At 39.9% G+C, this 19,619-nt stretch overlaps 1 protein-coding gene across 2 annotated transcripts in view; it reads right to left on the bottom strand.

Moving 5' to 3' along the window:
* LOC111875332 (sodium-independent sulfate anion transporter) overlaps positions 1-18,133 on the bottom strand; it is a 50,680-nt gene extending 32,547 nt beyond the window's left edge. Inside the window, exon 1 of one of the 2 annotated variants that reach the window (XM_033755801.1) lies at positions 18,025-18,133. The gene's annotated coding sequence lies outside the window, so the exon portion shown is untranslated. Of the gene's footprint in view, positions 1-16,576; positions 16,949-18,024 lie in introns of those variants that run through there. The other variant, XM_023871494.2, reaches the window with a different exon arrangement.
* Positions 18,134-19,619: the final 1,486 nt, after the last annotated feature.

Here is a 19,619-nt window from a genome sequence, read left to right as displayed (position 1 = left end):
ATTTAGTTAAGCACAGGGGCTGCTACACATTTGCCTTTGCTGTACCGAAGGATGATATACACATTACATATATTTTAACACTATAATTTAATGGGCAATGACTCTTTTTAACGGTAACGCTGTATTTTGTTTTTATGTATACTTAGGAATGCGAAAGTTTGCTGGTTGTATACGGAATATCGCAGAGTTCCTCAAGCAAGAAAAGTATGTCTGTTCGAGAGTTGTTTGACGTATGGTACATGTAACGCCAATAATACCTCGAAACCTTTCATGCGTTACACTGGAAAATATCTGCATTATAGGTATTACAATTAAGCCCGGTTCACACTTGTGTTAACAAGGAAAATACTAATACAAATGACAGCATTGTACTTAGTTTGTTCTGGTCAGTTGATTTTTATTTTGTGGTTGTGTGTCATAATAAGAACAGCCTCATTTTTTTTTGTAATGGTAAATTTTGGCTGTGCATGGGTTTTTATACAAAGTATTAATGGTCGTTGATTGAAAAATGGGTTGTACGTGTGAGTGTGGCGCAAACCGTACAAATATCAGTGGTTCTATATGTACCACCTACTTTAACACATTAAAACTTTGTATTCTGCTCACGGAGCGAATCTTCGCGTTTCGTATGATTCTCATAATAACCAACGTAATATATACACTGAACATCATTAACAGGTTGGTCTTTGTAGAGGAAAAGTAATGTTTTCTGTGAGGTACGAATTGGATTTTTATATATTATCATTTGTTTCAGTGACTAAGACGCGGGATTGGATTGATGAATCGGTTTATTGGATCTTCACTACTCGTAACTACAATTAGTTCTTACACTCTCAAGATTACTGTAACTATAGCACACGTAACGTCACACACTAAGTCCTCTAATTCTTATTCTGGCCACACTGCTGTTCCCTTGGAACTTCGGAACTCAAGTGAAGTCAGTTCCCATTCCCGTATTCTCTCATATCCTCTCAGCACGGACCACGCACAAATAAACACAGTTCTATTGTTGCGTAGCGCAGAACACACAGAAAACCAGTCACGTGATAGCCATCTTGCCAGTCCATTGGCGCGCTGACTTTTGCCTAGCAACGAGCCATAAACATTCGTCCTATTGTTGCATGCGCGTATCGCGGGGTGTTTATCGAGCGGTCGCCTAGCAATGCGTTGACATGTTATTAAAGAATTCGAGGAAGAGTAAGAAAGGTGTGAAATTAATCTGGGAAACACAGAACACGTCTAAATAACAATGATATTTATTAAATCATGATACTCAAGTTAGCCTGTTGCAATGGCTGCGCGCTTTAAGGCGCTTGCCATCTTATATCGCTCAAACACTTGGATCTTGAGTTTGAATCCAGCTCGAGGCACGGATATATATATGCGTTTTTCTATGTTTGCGTTGTCGTTTGTAGAATAAGGCATTGCGATTGGATCGATCCTCCATCCAAGGAGTCTTGTCAGATTTGCAACAACAAGTTCCTGAAAGTCAGAAAAGCAGGAGGCCTTGCACCACTTTGGTCTGTTGTGACATACAAAAGAAGGTTCTCGAGTCACAATAATACGAGTAAGTTAACTTCCAGAAATTAAAGCAAACACGTATATATATATATATACACACACACACTCAGTTAGTTTATAGCCCAAAATGGAAGGGGCATTAACACTATTTATTTCAGTATGAAGATGTGACTGCAAACAAATTTGCTTTCCTAATGTTCATTACCCTACATATAGGAGAAATGAGAAATGCATACAAAAATTTAGTCATTAAACACGAACAGAAGGGACTACTTTGGAAAATTAGGCATAGACGGTAAAATGTAAAGGTGTCTGTATGCTTAAATAATTAAGCACATATCATAACGACGCATGGGGATTGGAGGTATTGCTCCAAGTTTCTGTAATCTCAGAACTAGGTGGAGGTTGGTGATCAGCTTCACGTCGCGTCCGCTTTACTCCTGGGAAGAAGGGTCCGGTTAGGAGGCAGGGTGGCGTGATGAAGAGAACAATTCTGTACTTTTGCCGGCTATAGAGGGAAGGTTCCCTGGTCTTCCCGCCCATAACCTCTAACTGAGCTACCCCAGCTTAAGGAATTTCATGTTTCTTGCATTCAAGAAACGAATTAGAGACCGCATTTAACATACGGCGGGCTTCTCGATTTTCTTGAACATTGTAAACACACATGACGATGCGTAAATGCGGTTCGATTGTCTGCAAATGGCGTCCGTGCCTTCCAAAATGGCCAACAAACTCTGTACGCATGAGCACCATAGTGACCGCAGCGCTGCAGCGGCATTATTTGCAAACGGAACTTACTTTATGGATACTCTTCGTAGATGGGAAGACACTATTCATGTGGATCTTGGAGTAATGGCGTGCGAAATTAACTGTTCTGGCTTACGACAGTATCCAAAGTTATACTTTTGTGAACATGGTGATGAACCTTCATGCCATATTGGTGTCATCTCAAAATCATAATCACAAGATATTTAGGCAGCATGATTTAGTAGGTCTGAAGGCAAAAGATGATTAATGTACATGCAGTTGACAGAGGAGCATAAAACTAGGCAGCTTCGTGCTGAAGGTGTAAGTCGTGAGCTGTCATGAAAATACAAGTGCTGCATGGTGCATTGTGTCAGCTACGTGACCGAGCGGGTTCGCTTAGCGGTATTTTTTTTATTGCTAGTGAGTGGGACTATGTCCCTTGTACTGCGGCCACTTCTGGGCTATTGTACCAGGCTCAGATGATAGGTGAGGGTGATTGTGGAGCAATTGGTGGAATGAAGATTGGCAGGGGAAACCGAAGTACTTGGAGAAAACCCGCCCCAGCGCCACTTTGTCCACCACAAATCCCACTTGACCAGACCCGGGATCGAACCCGGGCCGCCGCGGTGGGAAGCCAGCGACTAACCGCTTGAGCTATGGCGCGGCCATTACGTTAAGGGCTTAGTTAAAGTACGATTTAATTAATCATGAGCTGGTTTATTACGAGAATAAACTTACCGAACATTTTGCTTTGAATTTCAGCAGTAAGTTATTGCTTTGAGGTTTACTTTCTGGCTTTCTTGTAAGATAAAATATTAAAACTGAAATTTGGGATTGAGCAAAAATGTTGTCTGTGACGTAAATCTTCTGTGCAAAAGAAATTATCTCTTTTGACATGTCTTGCGCTGGTTCAGCACACGTCAGTGTGCTAGACTGAAATATAACACGTATGGGGAGAATGGTGATGCAAGGGGTTAAAGCTGTAACCCAAACTGAATTGGTTGATCGATTTATTTTCTCGAATGCACTCAGCTACATGTCAAGGTTAAAGGTATTGGTTGCAGTGGATGAAATATTATTTCTGATTAATAAGCCGTATTATTGAGCTGTAGTGATTGACAAATTAAAATGGTGTAAAGTGGTGTAGTTTACACGAGATTGGTTTCGGGTAGAAAAAAAGACTCAACATTCAGTTATTTCTGGGGATTGGTGAACATTTTTTGATAAATGTTCTGAAACTTAAAAAATCTAAACTGATTTTCCATGCGACAAGAATTTTGATATGATCATTATGTCTATAGAGGCCACTAGCTGTATACATTTTTAATCTCTATCTTAACCAGCGTAGTACCAACATGGCGGCAGTTCGAAATAAAGTTTGGAGCCACACTGACGCCATATTGTTGTTATAAAAGACTGTGTGGCAATAAAATCTGTCACTTCCTAATACGTCACCATATCATGATTCTTAATTAAGCATAATTAAGCATCATGACATGGTGACGTATTAGGAAGTGGCAGTATAACTCCACCCATGCTTACTCTCGGCACTGGGTGGATGTGAGTGGCCGGATTCACACCCCAGCAGCTTCACCCCTGGGGAAAGGGCCCAGGTGCTCATTATATAGGAGGCTGAGTGGGCCCAGAAATCGATATGGACACTACGGAACAGAGAGAATTCTCTCGCACCTGCGACTTCTATGAAAGTAGATTTTTGTAGAGTATGGAACAAGATGGAGGACGGGCAGCTTTACACTTAGCTTTTAGTTTAATTGCAATAGCTAAAAATTATTTGATCTGTACTTGCAGAATTTCGTGCATAAAAAAAAGTAAACCTATCCCTGTAACAGGCCGTGGAGGCCCATAGGTTTGTGAGACGTTGAGGGTCCCACATTATCTAGATAATTGGCTCAAAGATGGCGGTAAGGTTGTCAGCCTTACGCGCCGGCTGCGCTTTAATCCCCAGGAAAATTATTTAATTAATTCCTGGTACTCATTTCTATTAGAAGCTGATTAGACCCCAGGGCCATAGAGAGGCTGGAAGGATCAGGTCAATTGAAAGAAATCCAATGACCTCATCGGGACTTGAACCCGCGGCCTTCCGGCTTGTAGCATAGTACCTAAACTAACTACGTACGTTATATAATAAGCACATCTACAAATTTCGCATAAAATATTTTTTGTCACAAATAGAGACATGACAGCTGTGCATATCAAAAATGTTTCATCTGACAATTTAAAAGTTTTCGGAATCTGTTACGGTTGATGCTGTGCGCAGATATCTATCAGTTGATCACAGAATGTATGTAATTAATATTTTATTTTTATTAGCCTTAGCATGTAGCTGGCGCGTTTTAAAGAAAATAGCAATCATAAGTTATTTTCAGTTATTATATAAAAGCCTGAAAGATGAAGGAAATAATAACCGTCCTCTCGTCAGAGAGGGCGCCCAAGAAGAGAAGACCGTAACAGTCAAATAACAATAAAGATCTGGCCGCAAGCCCCAGATGGGTGCTTTATGCCTAGACATACTGCCGACTGATCAGAGACTCAGACTCAGAAATAATAAGCCGAGGCCTTTATGTGGAATGAATAAAATTATGGAGATACATCCTTAAAGAAGTCAGCGTTTCGCAGGAAAATTTTGAGATTATATTAACAATATCTGTCTCTATAACCAAATGGATTATATTCATGTCTTGTATTCACGAAACTTCTTCGTGTCATCTTGTCTGGTGAAGTATATTATTTACAACTGTCATAAATATATTAGAGCCATCATTGGTTTTGAAACAGGTTGGCAGATAAGGAATAGGTTCCATTGTGCAGATGACGGCAATAAATTATGGTTTATCATTTTTGTTTGTGCTTGTGATATACAGAAGTCGTGTGCAACTCTTCAATACAATTACCTGCATTAGTACTTACTCATGGAGCTGAGCCCTTCTTGAGGAGCCGCCAATTCTGCAGCTACAAAAGAATTTCCCAGCATTTTATGTAACCTGAAGGTTCATTACCGTGTTTAGAAAAGCCCTCCACCTGTCCCTATCCTGAGCCAGATCAATCAAATCCGTACCATCACATCCTATATCTCTAAGATCCATTTTAATATTGTTCACCCACCTACGCTTTGGTTTTCCCTGTGGTCTCTTTCCTTCTGGCTTTTCCACCAATATCCTATAATCGTTCCCTTTCTCCCTCATTCAAGCCACATGCCCTGCCTACCTCATCCTCATTGACTTGTTCATTCTAATTATACTTAGAGAAGAGTACAAGTTATGAAGCTCCTCATTATGCAGTTTTCTCCAACCTCCTGTCACTTCATATCTCTTCGGTCCAAACATTCTCCTCAACACCCTGTTCTCAAACACCCCCAGTCTATGTTCCTCCCTTAATGTCAGAGACCAAGTTTCAGAAAACTGCATTAGTAACAAAGGGAAAAAGCAGTCATTCGATTTCTGATAGTATGAACTTGTAACCAGTTATTTTGTAGTTTATTTTACGTCATCAGAACTGTATCAGATTCTATTGCGTCGAATGATAGGAAAATTGGCGAATAAATAGATTTTAATTATATGGAATAAAAAGATTGTGGCCTAGTTTGAGGTAGGTCTTCTTTACAATACATTTGCCTGAAAGTATCAAAGAAAACAGCAATAAATTCAAAAGTTTCTGGTTTCTGGACCGACATTTTTTGAACCCGAGACCTCCAGAATACGACATAGAACTGATGTTAATTCGACCACTACAGTCATTCTACTTTAAAGACCTTTTTGGGCCGATTGTCTAGATAATGTGGGACCCTCAATGTCTCACAACCCTATGGGCCTCCACGGCCTGTTACAGGGATAGCTTTACTTTACCTACTTTACAGGAGTAGAAAACAACTGAAGCCAGAATCAATAGATTCTATGAATTCATGACGTTGTTTATAGAATTTGCTTTAAATACACACCCATTACACATTAAAGCAAAGATTCTCACCATCCTCATGCTGATAAATATAACACACAAATGCACAAAACAACTGCAGATGCAAACATATTATGAAGTCCCATCGCACACGAGTTTACATCATTGGCTGCAAACGCCCTTTGGATATGGACACAGAGTGGTTAAACCAAACAAGAGATGGACGAGATATGCTGCACGTAAGATGAATGAGTAATGTATTTCGAGAAACCTAAAGTCACTAACTATGAGTAGTCATATATGGGAGGATAATATTAAAATTGTAAGATTTGAGGCTTTCACGGCGGTGACTATGAAGAAAGCAGTCTTCTGGGATTTGGCACCGTGTATATGTGGTGTTAACCGACGTTTCGGAGGAACGTATCGCCTCCATCTTCAGGGTAGAAGAAAAAATATAAGAAATCTACAAGCGAAGAGACCGTGAGAACCGGTAAAAACAGACTCTTATATTTTTTCTTCTACCCTGAAGATGGAGGCGATACGTTCCTCCGAAACGTCGGTTAACACCACATATACACGGTGCCAAATCCCAGAAGACTGCTTTCTTCAATATTAAAATTGATCATAAAGATACAGAATTTGAGTGTATGGTCTTTATTCATAAGTTTCAGAATATTATCCAGCTGTGCTATGTTGTGAACACGGTAATGGATCTTCGTGTCTAATATAAAGTGGGGAAAAATTTGACCAGCTGAGCGACTGCTAGATTCTCTAGGGCTCTGCCCAACGGTTTTAGTGGAATCCGTTTAGTAATGTCTTCACTTTCGACCCCATGAATTTCAGGAGCTGACTTCTGCCACTTTTGCATAAAGTTTTATATTCCTACACGTTTTTACAGAATCAGCGGACATTACCGTGATTTGAAGCACCCAATTCAGACACTGGCGTTACAGCGTTATCACACAAACAGGTACAGTAGGGGTAGTACAGCCACTGTTACGCTACGCTACGCTATCGGACCAGCCTTTGTAATCCAATGGAAATTCTTCTTCGTTTGTTATATAAATTTCCTTACTATTAACTTCAATGCTTTCTCCCGTATTCCTCCCCAGTAAGTAAAAAGTAAAGTAAACCTATCCCTGTAACAGGCCGTGAAGGCCCATAGGGTTGTGACACGTTGAGGGTCCCACATTATCTAGACAATCGGCTCAAAGATGGCGGTGAGGTTGTCAGCCCTACACGCCGGCCGTGCTTTACTCCCCACGAAAATTATTTATTTAATTCCTGGTACTCATTTCTGTTAGAGGCTGAGTTGCCCCAGGGCCATAGTGCGGCTGGAAGGATTACGTCAACTGAAAATATCCAATGACCTCATCGGTATTTGAACCCGACTTGTAGCATAGTGCCTTAACCACTACGCTACCGCGTGCCCCCCCCCTTCCTCCCCAGTTCTAAGCGTTATTGGAGAGTAAATGGAGACCAAAGTTTAGCGCCATCTTCCACGAATAACACGCAAAAATAATCAATTATGAACTCTGTTCTTTATATAGCACAGTGCAGTGCAGGGCATGTAGCACGAATGGGGGAGACGAGGAATGCGTATAGGATATTGGTGGGAAAGCCAGAAGGAAAGAGACCACTGGGAAGAACAAGGCGTAGGTGGGTGGACAATATTAAAATGGATCTTAGAGAGATAGGATGAGATGGTATTGATTGGATTGATGTGGCTCGGGATAGTGACCAGTGGAGGGCTCTTGTGAACACGGTAATGAACCTTCGGGTTCCATAAAATGCTGGGCAATTCTTTAGTAGCTGCAGAATTGGCGGCTCCTCCAGAAAGGCTCAGCTCCCTGAGTAAGTAAGTAAGTGCAGTCCATATATCCGCATTAAAGTATTACCAATACTCACAGAATAGACACGATATATTGAAACGAAAACTTGCTTTTTTTTTTTGTAAACTGCCACGTAGTTACATTTATTTAGCTTGTTAATGTTCAACAATTCGTTGCTATGGTAACTCAACATTGCTTAATTTCAGTGCTTTCATGTCACGGTTACATCATTTATTTATATATATTTAAGGATATAAGCAGTTGAAAGCTATTTTTTGAAGTTGTGCATCATGGATATAAAATCAATCACAGAAGCACATTTGTTGAGACAGTCTCTTTAGACACTGACATTTATGTGTATATCAAAATCTAAAATAGCCTTATCTCACAGATCTTACAGAACAAACACCCTCTCTCTCTCTCTTCTATCTTTTATCTTTTACCTGACGATGGAAACAAAATCAGTCTCTGAATCATATTGATGCTTCCAATTTTAAAATGTCCTAATTAAATTCCATAACGATGGTAATGCAGAGGTGTTGCCAAATTTCAGAACCATAACGCAGATTGGAGCTGCAGACAGTTCAGAAGTTGACATACCTGCGGCAATGGAAGCAAAGAGTATTCGTAAGTCTCACTTGTCCTGTCCCTTTAATCAGATTTGTAACGAAGCATCCGTTGCCTGATCCAGATTTTACTCTGTCGCAAGATGGCAGACACTTGTAAACGGAAAGTTCCCATTTCCTCAATGAAGCGATAACTGCAAGAGGGATTTACTATTAGTTAGTTAGTTAGTTAGTTAGTTATTTGAAGAGGGTGGGTTTCCCCATGCACTTAGACCTATAATTGGTCCATTGTGCTTCCCTCTATGATTTCTACCAGTCTCTATATCCTATCGGTACTGGTGCTTACCATCAGTCCCGCCCAGCCAGCGAGACCGGCTCTACTAGCTGAGAGGTATCTATAATGCTTCCCCCATCTACCGGCGGTATTAGAGACTGCTGTTGGGCGGCAAACGTCCGCAATTTTGGCTCAGTGACCTCCTTTGGAGGTATGAGGTTCTTTTACGTGCCGTAAAGCTACGACACGGGACCCACGGCTTAAAGTCCCTCCCGGAGGACGTGTTCCCTGAAATTTTCCGCCCTTAAAAATTCGACGACCTCCGCCGGGTATTTGAACCCGCGTCATGAGGTGGGAACGTTACCTCTAGACTACGGAGGCCGCTTGATTTACTATTAACTTGAATTCGGATCTCCTCAGTCACGTTTTCAGTATTTTATACTTAGGTAGTTGTAAGTTAATTATGAATTATGTATTAAAATTTCCAAGTTCAAGGGCATTCTGATAGCGGTATCTCTGTAAAGAAATCATTAGTCAAGGTTCTTGAAGTTACGTGTAAACTCCCACAGACAAGAGACAGACATATAATTAAGGAATATAATTAAGTCACTTTTATAAAGCGACTGCAGGCAACATGAAAATAAAAATGTACGAATCTTCCAAAATCAGTTTACTTTCAATGAACAGTAAATTCACTGGAAGAACTAATGGCATTTGTTTTGAATTAAGCATCACAATAAATATTTTACATATCATTAATACGTGATGTACCATCTTCGCCTGCTCGAACTCTGAGATCATGGGTTTGAATCCCACTCAAAGCATGGATGTCAGTGCTCGTTTATTCTGTGTTTGTGTTAAGGCGCGTCCATATTACTCGTGCTCGTGTGACTCTCCATACTCGCGAGCAATGTGTACGATATGACAAGTCGCGAGACAAGCAAATATTAAAAACTATAGCCAATAAATTAAAATACGAATACAGCCCATACACACTACGAGTAAATATACGGATCCTCACGCGCCGAAGCCTGGCGAGCAACTGAAGTAGTGTGGACGAAGATTTACGAACACAAGTAAAAGCCAGACGAATCACCCGACGAACACGAGCACGAGTAATGTGGACGCACATTTAGGTAGCGGCCTTGCGACGGACTGATCCCCCGTCCAAGAAGTCATAATGACTATCTTAAGATTAAGAAACTGAAATTTCATGGATGGCCTCTGCTCCAAAGTGGGAGCAACAGGAAAAGTGAGAGAACGGGATTACGTCATGTATCTTTAATGCTGAAAGAATGTAATTAATAAAATTATATCTGCTTCACATGTGATTTTGATAGGTGCCATTGATATAAATTGGGAGGTTTGGGTTAACGTTTTAAGAGTCTATAATGATGGATGTGCTGGTGATGTTGACCCCACTATCGGCTGCACATGTGATGATGTGGGTTACAGATGATGATGATAAACAGGGCCCGGATTTTGATGACATTTCATCTTTTTTTCCTTGTATCCTATGCGATGCTCTTAAATATATAAATCTCGGATATGAGCTGCTGGTTACAGAAATGTAAATTTTATAGGTAATATTTTGTATTTTTTTACATTTTTATATCTAAGGTCATTTTTTTATTTGGGGGTAAATTTTTGGACTTTTAAGGGTATTTCTTGTCATTTTTGGCCATTTTAGGGAATTTTTCTTCATATGTTTTCTAAAATGTGAATAACATGGAAGCGAAGTGTTCTTTCTTTTCTCTTTCTCTTCTTTTCTCTTTAGGTCATTTTTCTGGATTTTTTCGGTCATTTTATAGGTCATTTTTTAAATATTTTCAGGTCATCAAAATCCGGGCCCTGATGATAAACGTAGTGAATTGTTGACTGCTGAGATTGACAGTGATAATGGTTCCTGTGGTAGCGGTGGTCATATTGGTTGTGGTTGTGGTTTAGTACAAATTACCATAGTTCTACGCAAACTTCAGTCAGAGTGACAAGAATGGATTTAAGTGCAAAACAATTACCGAATTTTCGTCTTTCGAAATTTTCTTCCATGTAGTCCCCAAGGTCACACAATATATGAGTTTCGTCATATCTGATATTGATCACTTATTTAATGAAATAAATTTAAAATATTTTTCCCCTTTTATTCTCCTTAAAATATATAAAACTAAAGGAATATAAGATTAAAAATTAGCACTAAAATTTCTAATGCCATCAGCGAGACACTATTCTTGAGATCCTGTATAAGTTTGCATGCATTTAGGAGAATGTGCTACCACCATTTTCAAGGTCGAAGATTAAGACAAACAAATAAAGAATAAAATAGTGAGTTTGTTGGCAAGCAACTACCAGACTTCATGGCATTACACTCCAGATCATAGTACTCTTAAAGATCTTATATATTCTCCAGTAAAATTTTCGGTTGCGCATTATTTATTTTTCAAATTATATTTGCTTTATTAATTTTTATTACTAATAGCGTTACAGGGGGCCGCGCCCTAACTCAAGCGGTTAGTCGCTGGCTTCCCACCGCGGCGACCCGGGTTCGATATCGGGTCTAGTCAAGTGGGATTTGTAGTGGACAAAGTGGCGCTGGGGTAGGTTTTCTCCGAGTACTTCGGTTTCCCCTGCTAATCTTCATTCCACCAATTGCTCCACAATCACCCTCACCTATCATCTGGGGCTGGTACAATAGGCCAGAAGTGGCCGCATACAGGGACTTAGTCCCACCCCACTAGCATTCCGAAGAAACCGGTGTAGCTCGGTCAGTATAGCGACTGATTTGCGATCGGTATGGCGCGGTTTGGTTTGCATCAGGAGGAGAAGGTCCATACCGGCTCTGGGGCCCACCCAGCCTCGTAAACAATGGGAACTGGGGGCCTCTTCTCAGAATGAAGCGGCCGGATCGTGAAGTTCACCGTTCCCTGCCATACATTGGAAGTTACGAATACATGGCGCTGTACACCACTTTCCAGCATATCCCTACGACGTGCTTATTTAATCATAGAAACAAATATATCTTTATTAATATTCTGGTGTGCAATGTGCCCTTAAATCCATTCTTACCGACTCCACCACACTTTTCCGTGAGGAATAATGGAATAAATATGTTCCTTGATCAAATTCCAGCTAACGCATGAATTTTAGCGGAAAACACGATCAAAAGTGAAAGTGATGTGACAACACGGCATGGATATTCACGCCTACGAATTTCATCACGAGATTATTTGATAAACGTCATGAAGAAAAAGTCCCTTGATGAAATTTCGAGTGACGTATAAATTTCGCAGAAGACGCGATTATGGAAACACCACGTTGCGAAGAAATTGCGTCATGGAATCCGTAGGAATAAATATCAGGACACGCTGTATAACTGGCATCTACTTAACATTACAATGTTTTTAAAATAACGAAGAAAAATGAGTAGCCCCTGCACGTAACTATCCGGCCATTAAAATGTATTGGGAGTGGAAATAAAGCTACACTCACTCATAACCAGACTGCCTCTGTGGTCTAGTGGGCAGAGTTCCTGACTACAGATCCAGAGGTCCCGGGTTAAATTCCCTGCCCTACCAGATTTTTCTGAGAAGTTATGGGTCTGGAACGGGGTCCACTCAGCCTCCTGAGGTTAATTGAGAAGCTATTTCAAGGAAATAGCGGCTCCGGTCTAGAAAACCAAGATTAACAGCCATGGGGATCCGTTGCGCTGGCCACGTGACACCCTCTATCCGCAAAAATTGGCACTAACTTCGCCGATAAGCGGCAGTCGCTCGGTCGGTATAGTTCGCTTGCGGACTACAGGTCGGGGAGTCCTTGTATAAGCGACCAACTTTGAGGAATACACATGAGATGTAACAGCTCGAGCGCAATTTTTCGTAAAGATAAAAAAAGACAAGGAAAGAGATTCACCAGCAGAACCGGCCGGGAAGATAGCACAGTACGGGGCAGCGCAATGCAGTTAGCCGAGCCAAGCGGCTGTCTTGCGCGCCATATTTTATAAACCATTCTGAGTATGTGTGTCCTTTTGCTCATATTACGACAATTAATCTTCAGTAATTTAAATACGTCATGAAAAATATAAATATATTCTTTTTGAGTACTGAGATGAACCTTCGGGTTCCATAATATTCTGGGAAATTCTTGAGTAGCTGCAGAATTGGCAGCTCCTCAAGAAAGGTTCAGCTCCATGATTAAGTAAGTAAGTAAGTACTGAGACACCAACTACGTTTTTTTTCGCAGTGTATTTTTTTTTTTTGTTATTAATTATGAGGAAGTTTAGAAGTTGATAGTTTGTTCCTAACCCTTTAAAGACCGCATATGTTCTAAATAATATATATAAAAATTCAGTCCGTACCTCACAGGAAACACATCACTTCTCCATAACAAAGCCCAACCGGTTAATGCTGTTTAGGGAAACAGTCGCTGTTTATTGTGAGAAACATAGTGAACACCAAATACTACATTCTGTTGGCAGAGTGCAGAGTTTTACTATGTTAAATTAAGTGGTATATATAATGACCATTTGGCTTTAAAGAGTTACCTGAGGGGGGGGGCAAATTTCCTAGTCGCCTGGGGCTGTGTGTAAGTTTCCATCGACGCTGGACGTTAAGTCAGGTTATAGCATAAATAGCCTTGTACGGCCGAAACATGTTGCAGTTAAATGCGATTTTCATGACATTTTAAAATAAAGGAGAGACTATGAACGACCTGTATTGTTTTAGAGACGGAAATAAGTGAACGATTGTTACAGCATTATTATTGTGTTCTTTGTATCATAACAGCTGATTTCGATGATGAAAACATTTAACCTCATCTATCCGCAAAAGTTGGCACTAAACTTCGCCGACAAGCGGCGGTCGCTCGGTCGGTATAGTTCGCTTGCGGACTAAAGGCACGGCGTTCGTTGTTTTTTGTTTTTGTAGTTGGTTGTAGTTCCTGGATTGTCAGCCATCATGCTAATGTGTTCGTTTGATTAATACATATTCCCCTTCAGAGCTGGCAGCCTATATGACAACTGGGCGATTGTTTTATTACGATAGAAAACCACGGATATACACAGAAGATCTCCCAAATTTACGTTTTTCCCGATATATTTCTTCTATTAAAATAATATGCGAGATCACCATCCAAGTGTATCTAATTTATTTTCTCTTTTACTGATGGGAGACCAGACATTAAAGGAAATTTTATATTACATAAAATGACCTGGATGTTTAAAATATTTTACGTATACATATTATAAAACTTCCTCTAATATTTCGTCTCCCCCTGAACATGGTGATTTTATGACCCAAATATGTCAGGAATGTAATATTATTTGATAAGTAAAAATGAATACAAATTTATCCAATGTGTAAATGGAAGATGGTTTTGCGTATTTTAACCGTCCCTCATTAAATATAGTCTTATCTGTGTCGGTTTACATGTATTTTGGTACTTTGAAGTCCTAAATTACAATGGAAATTCTGACATTTTTAACCTAGACTTATTATTTTTTTTATTTTATTTTCAGTCTCCAAGAACAGAGTTCTACAGTTATCCGTGTCGTACGTATGTTGTTGTATTACACGGGCCATCGTAATATATTGTGCATCTGTTTATCAATACATTATTTCAAAATGTCAGATTCGCATTCATGGTGTGATATATTTTATTTACACATTAATGTTGACACAAATCCTCGGAAACGTATTTGAATATTAAAAAAATTCGTTTGGGGCAAAATCCGTCTTGAGAAACTGATAGTAACTTAGCCAATAAAGAAACTTTCTATCTTATATGTAACTGGAAGCTGTATTACCTTGTTTATATTTTTGTCTAAGATATCTTTGATGGTTGCGCCATACGTGGGGTAAGCAACCTTAGAAAAAAAATTCTTATAAGTTCAACGAGATTAAGAGTTCCCATTGTATGCTGGGAATAGAATATAGTAATGTAATGTTGGTGTAATTATCGAAGTCACTATCTGTTTATGACGTACGCTTAAGATATCTTATACAAAGCATAGACGCCAATTTAACCCAGTACTAAAAAAGTAAAGCTATCCCTGTGACAGGCCGTGGAGGCCCATAGGGTTGTGAGACGTTGAGGCTCCTACATTATCTAGACAATCGGCTCAAAGATGGCGGTAATGTTGTCAGCCTTACGCGCCGCCGCGCTTTACTCCTCAGGAAAATTATTTAATTGATTCCTGGTGCTCATTTCTGTTAGAGGCTGAGTCGACCCCAAGGCCATAATGCGGCTGGAAAGATTAGGTCAATTGAAAAAATCCAATGACCTCATCGGGACTTGAACCCGCGACTAAATACCAGTACTAATCCAGCTAAGTTCACTGTACATTCTCATACACTATTTCTTTGAGATAATTCCAGCTTTATCCTTCCATCTACGACTAAACCTCTTATGCATGCTACAGGCTCCGGTGTTCATGAGCTTAATCACTCAAATATAATTTTTGATGAAGAATAGTTTAGAAATTATGAAACTACTCATTATGCAAATGTTTCCATCTTCCTGTTATTTTCTCTCTTACGTCAATATATTCACTTCGGCGCTTTGTTCTCAAGCACCCTCAGTCTTTGTTCATCCCCGACGGTTATGGGCTACAATTCATACCCATAAACGTAAAACAGCAGGCGGAAGTACAGTTCTGTAACCCTGAGTTCTAAATTTGGTTCCTGACAGTGGGAAGGAAATAAAAAGAATTTCAACTCAATAGTACTCAGCTTTCCCCCAAATTTAATCTGTCCGTAACTTATTTGTTACTTTCTTTCCAAAATGTTTTAACTCTACCACATTTTCAATGTCTTTCTTAAAATTGTATATCTGCCTGTTGCTTCAAGCCACATACATCATACATTAAACCGAAACACAATCACTAGGAAGTAGGGAGACATGTGTACTACCGAAGAAAGCCGTCTTCTGGGATGTAGCACCGTGTAGATCTTGTATAAACTGATGTTTCGGAGGAACATATCACCTCCAGCTGGTTCCTCGTTCGCGGATCTTTCTACCCTGCAGATGGAGGCGATATGTTCCTCCGAAACTTCGGCGGCACCACATCCCAGAAGACCGCATTCTTCATAGTCACCGCCGTGAAAACCTCAGATCTTACATATATACTACTGTTATACACGTACGTATATTTTATATATAATCTTCATTTGTATTAATTATAATCAACGAGAAGTCTACATATACGTATGTAGGTGTGTGTTTGTGTGTGTGTGGACGCACTACTGTATATACACAAGCACCAGTGACTAATGCAAGTGTATTGCGTGCATGTACATATATTTACACGCATCTTCGTGTGCAATCAATTATGTTATTGGAGAAACAACATTAACCCACAGCAGAAATGTGTATTAGTGGCAGGGACCACATTTAAGTAGTCCATTTTTATGGAATTCACATTAACTAGCATTAGTATCTTAAATGTTACATATTCTTCAGAACTTTATCAATACAATAATTTCTCCGTATCCGGTATATACATATTAAACATGTCGTGCACGGTTTAATTGAATTTTATCAAATTGTTAACAGGTAATTCAATTCAATTCGTGTTCATTTACGTACAATCTTAACACCACAGTTGCCAAATACAAAGTTAGCACAAGTTCACAGAAATACAAAGAACAAAATACAAATATGACAGTCTATATAATAATAATAATAATACAATCATTTGATTTTTAAGTTTTAAGCTGCCAGTACCGACTTACCTCACTTTTGCGGGAAGCAACTTATATTCTCGCGATTAAGAACGAATCTCTCAATTGGTGCCTTGACTCTTGTCAGCTGCTGCTGAACTGAATGTTCCACACTTTTCGTTGTCTCCTTACACTTTGTGAATACTTGCTTGCTCCTTCTTTCCCCTAACGCACCAGCCAATGAGTGAGGTGAGGGAATGTTGATTAAGTAACAATAAACGGTATCACGGAACAACAGAGCATCATATCGAATGTAGCAATGGTATTAACGCGTGGGATAACATGACGACGTTGTTACATCAACAAATCTAGATGCATTTTGAATTAATGCGAATGCGTGTAAGTGAATAAGCGTTAGACACTGTCTAAAGGAAGATGGAGAAATATTTCTACTTCCGAAACTTTTCCGAAGGTCAGCAGTTAAGGAAAGCAGAGCGAATTGCGGGAATCCGGCAGGGTTTTGGTGGCAGTGAGGTAGCCCAGAGCTGGTACGGGCAGTATCGAGAGGAGTGCTTCCCCTCTTTACGTCATGGTTAGGCAAGGATTGCGATATTATTCCATCTGATTCATCAACGCAAGTTTTCACTGCCTGCTAAAGGGAGTGGGAAGGTATGCATGTCGGCCATTTTCTAAATTCGTTTTTTGGTAAACTGTACACTTCTTTGAAGAAAGTCGTCTTCTGGGTTTAGGCGCCGTGTATTCTTCGTTTTGGCCGACGTTTCGGAGGAACGTATCGCCTCCATCTTCAGAGCAGGTGAATGGCTTGGAATGCAGAGAGCAGTAACTGTAACTGTGACTACTGCTCTCTGCATTCCAAGCCATTCACTTTCTCTGAAGATGGAGGCGATACGTTCCTCCGAAACGTCGGCCAAAACTAAGAATACACGGCGCCTAAACCCAGAAGACGACTTTCTTCATAGTCATCGCCGTGAAAACCTCAAAACTTACATGTACACTTCTTTGTTTTGATATTATTGGAAATATAAATATATATTGTTAAAATATACCGATACTATATAGTCTGGGTTACTGGCAGCGTCATTAAATAAATTAATTAATTAAATTCACGGAACTGAGCCCTTCTTGAAAAGCCGTCAATTGTACGGTTTCTCAAGAACTTCACAGCATTTTATGAAACCAGAAAGTTCATTACCGTGTTAAAAAAAGCCCTCCACTGGTCCCTGTCTTGAACCAGATCAATCCAGTCTATACCACCACATCCTATCGCTCTAAGATCTATTTTAATATTATCCACCCACCTACATCTTGGTCTCCCTAGTGGTTTCTGGGAACACTGTAATTTTGAGAATCAGATTTTTGGATGTGGCAAAGTTTACTACTCTAACTTCATTATCATTAATAATTTAATACAAACCCTCATTCCCAGTTGTTGGTCTCAAAATGTCTTCCTTACCTACTTTGGAATTGAAAATAAACTAAAAATATAAAAATTAAAATACCTTTATAAGAAGCATCTTGAACCGTTACACTTTACAATCAACAAAATGTGGTAAAATTCCGTTAAAAGTAACTATTTTTACAGGAGTAAGTGTAGCACGGTGCATCCCACACTCCACCACTTCCTTCGTTGGACTGCACACCACATCACACGCACGGGCTTACGGCCCACAACACAAGAGTTGATAAGATATTGTACGTAGCCAACAATAGATACGAGGGCCTTAAATTACATCCTTCTGTCTAATCAACAAGACCTTCTAACTCGGTTTTTGTGTATCAACTCTTTACTCTTATGTCCATAATATTATATTTCAGAATCACTCGACCGCTTTTTTTAAAACGTCATTCTAAACATATTTATATTTCCTAAAATATCATTAAAATCGCACTCACTCATGGAACTGAGCCCTTCTTGAGAAGCCGCGAATTGTACAGCTACTCAGGAACTTCCCAGCAATCTTATGGAACCCTAAGATTCATCAGCGTGTTCACAAGAGCCCTCCACTGGTCCCTATCCTGAGACAGATCAAACAAATCCATACTATCCCATTCTATATCTCTAAGATACATTTTATTATTGTCCATCCACCTACTTCTTCGTCTTCCCAGTGGCGTTAAAATCGTTTTTTTAATTATTGCAACATGTTTCGGCCCCATAAGGCCATCCTCAGGCAACTGTTAACAGTGTGATTTTAATGACATTTTAGGAAATTTAAATGTGAGAAGGAAAGAAGTGTACGGTAATATATTATATGCACGTTCAAGATACTATAGTGATAAATCATATTGAGACAACGCATGCAAAGTAGTTCCTTTATACTGTCGGATGTCTTCTGATGGTGGTTGGTAATGCCCGAAATATAAAAAAAGAAAGGCAAAAACTGTACTTGCTTCTATAGAATTATTTACACACGAGGGACGTCTAGTATGCAGAATGTTGTGAATCTACTCAATATTTCCCCTACCTCAGTACATGTACAAATGCACGCCTACATTGACAATATCTGTGCAACTGATACTTTGGGAACAAATGCTATGTTGTGTAAGAGCTGAGGTTTTCGCGGCTGTGACTATGAACAATGCCGTCTTCTGGGATGTGGCGCCTTGTAGATCTTGTGTGAACCGACATTTCGGAGGAACGTGTCGCCTCCCGACACGATCCTATACTGGCTCTGGCCTACTACCTGCTGGCCCATCTCCACAGACGCTTCCCCTCTCCTCTCTATTGATTTCCCACGTGGTTCACTCTCCCACCCTTCCTGTTTTTATATAGCTGGGTGTTTTCGACTGGTGGCTCAGTCTGCAGCCACCTGCTAACGCTGCTTCATCGCTCGCGGATTTTTCTATCCTGAAGATAGAGGCCATGCGTTTCTCCGAAACGTCGGTTCACATAAGATCTACATGGCGCCACATCCCAGAAGACGGCATTCTTCATATGCTATGTTAATTACCACTTTCGTTGTTGAAATCTGTTACTTGTGTCTGCCTATTCTATCTTAAGCGACTCTGACAACTGCATACTCGACAGAATGAAGTGTCCGCTGTAATTAAATAACACTTAGACAAAGGAACAAACCTTGATAAAAGTAAATAA

The sequence above is a fragment of the Cryptotermes secundus genome, unplaced genomic scaffold (assembly GCF_002891405.2).
Source record: "Cryptotermes secundus unplaced genomic scaffold, Csec_1.0 scaffold442, whole genome shotgun sequence".
NCBI lineage: Eukaryota > Metazoa > Arthropoda > Insecta > Blattodea > Kalotermitidae > Cryptotermes > Cryptotermes secundus.
The sequence above is the reverse complement of the archived record's forward strand: the minus strand, read 5'-3'. Positions and strand labels throughout refer to the sequence as shown.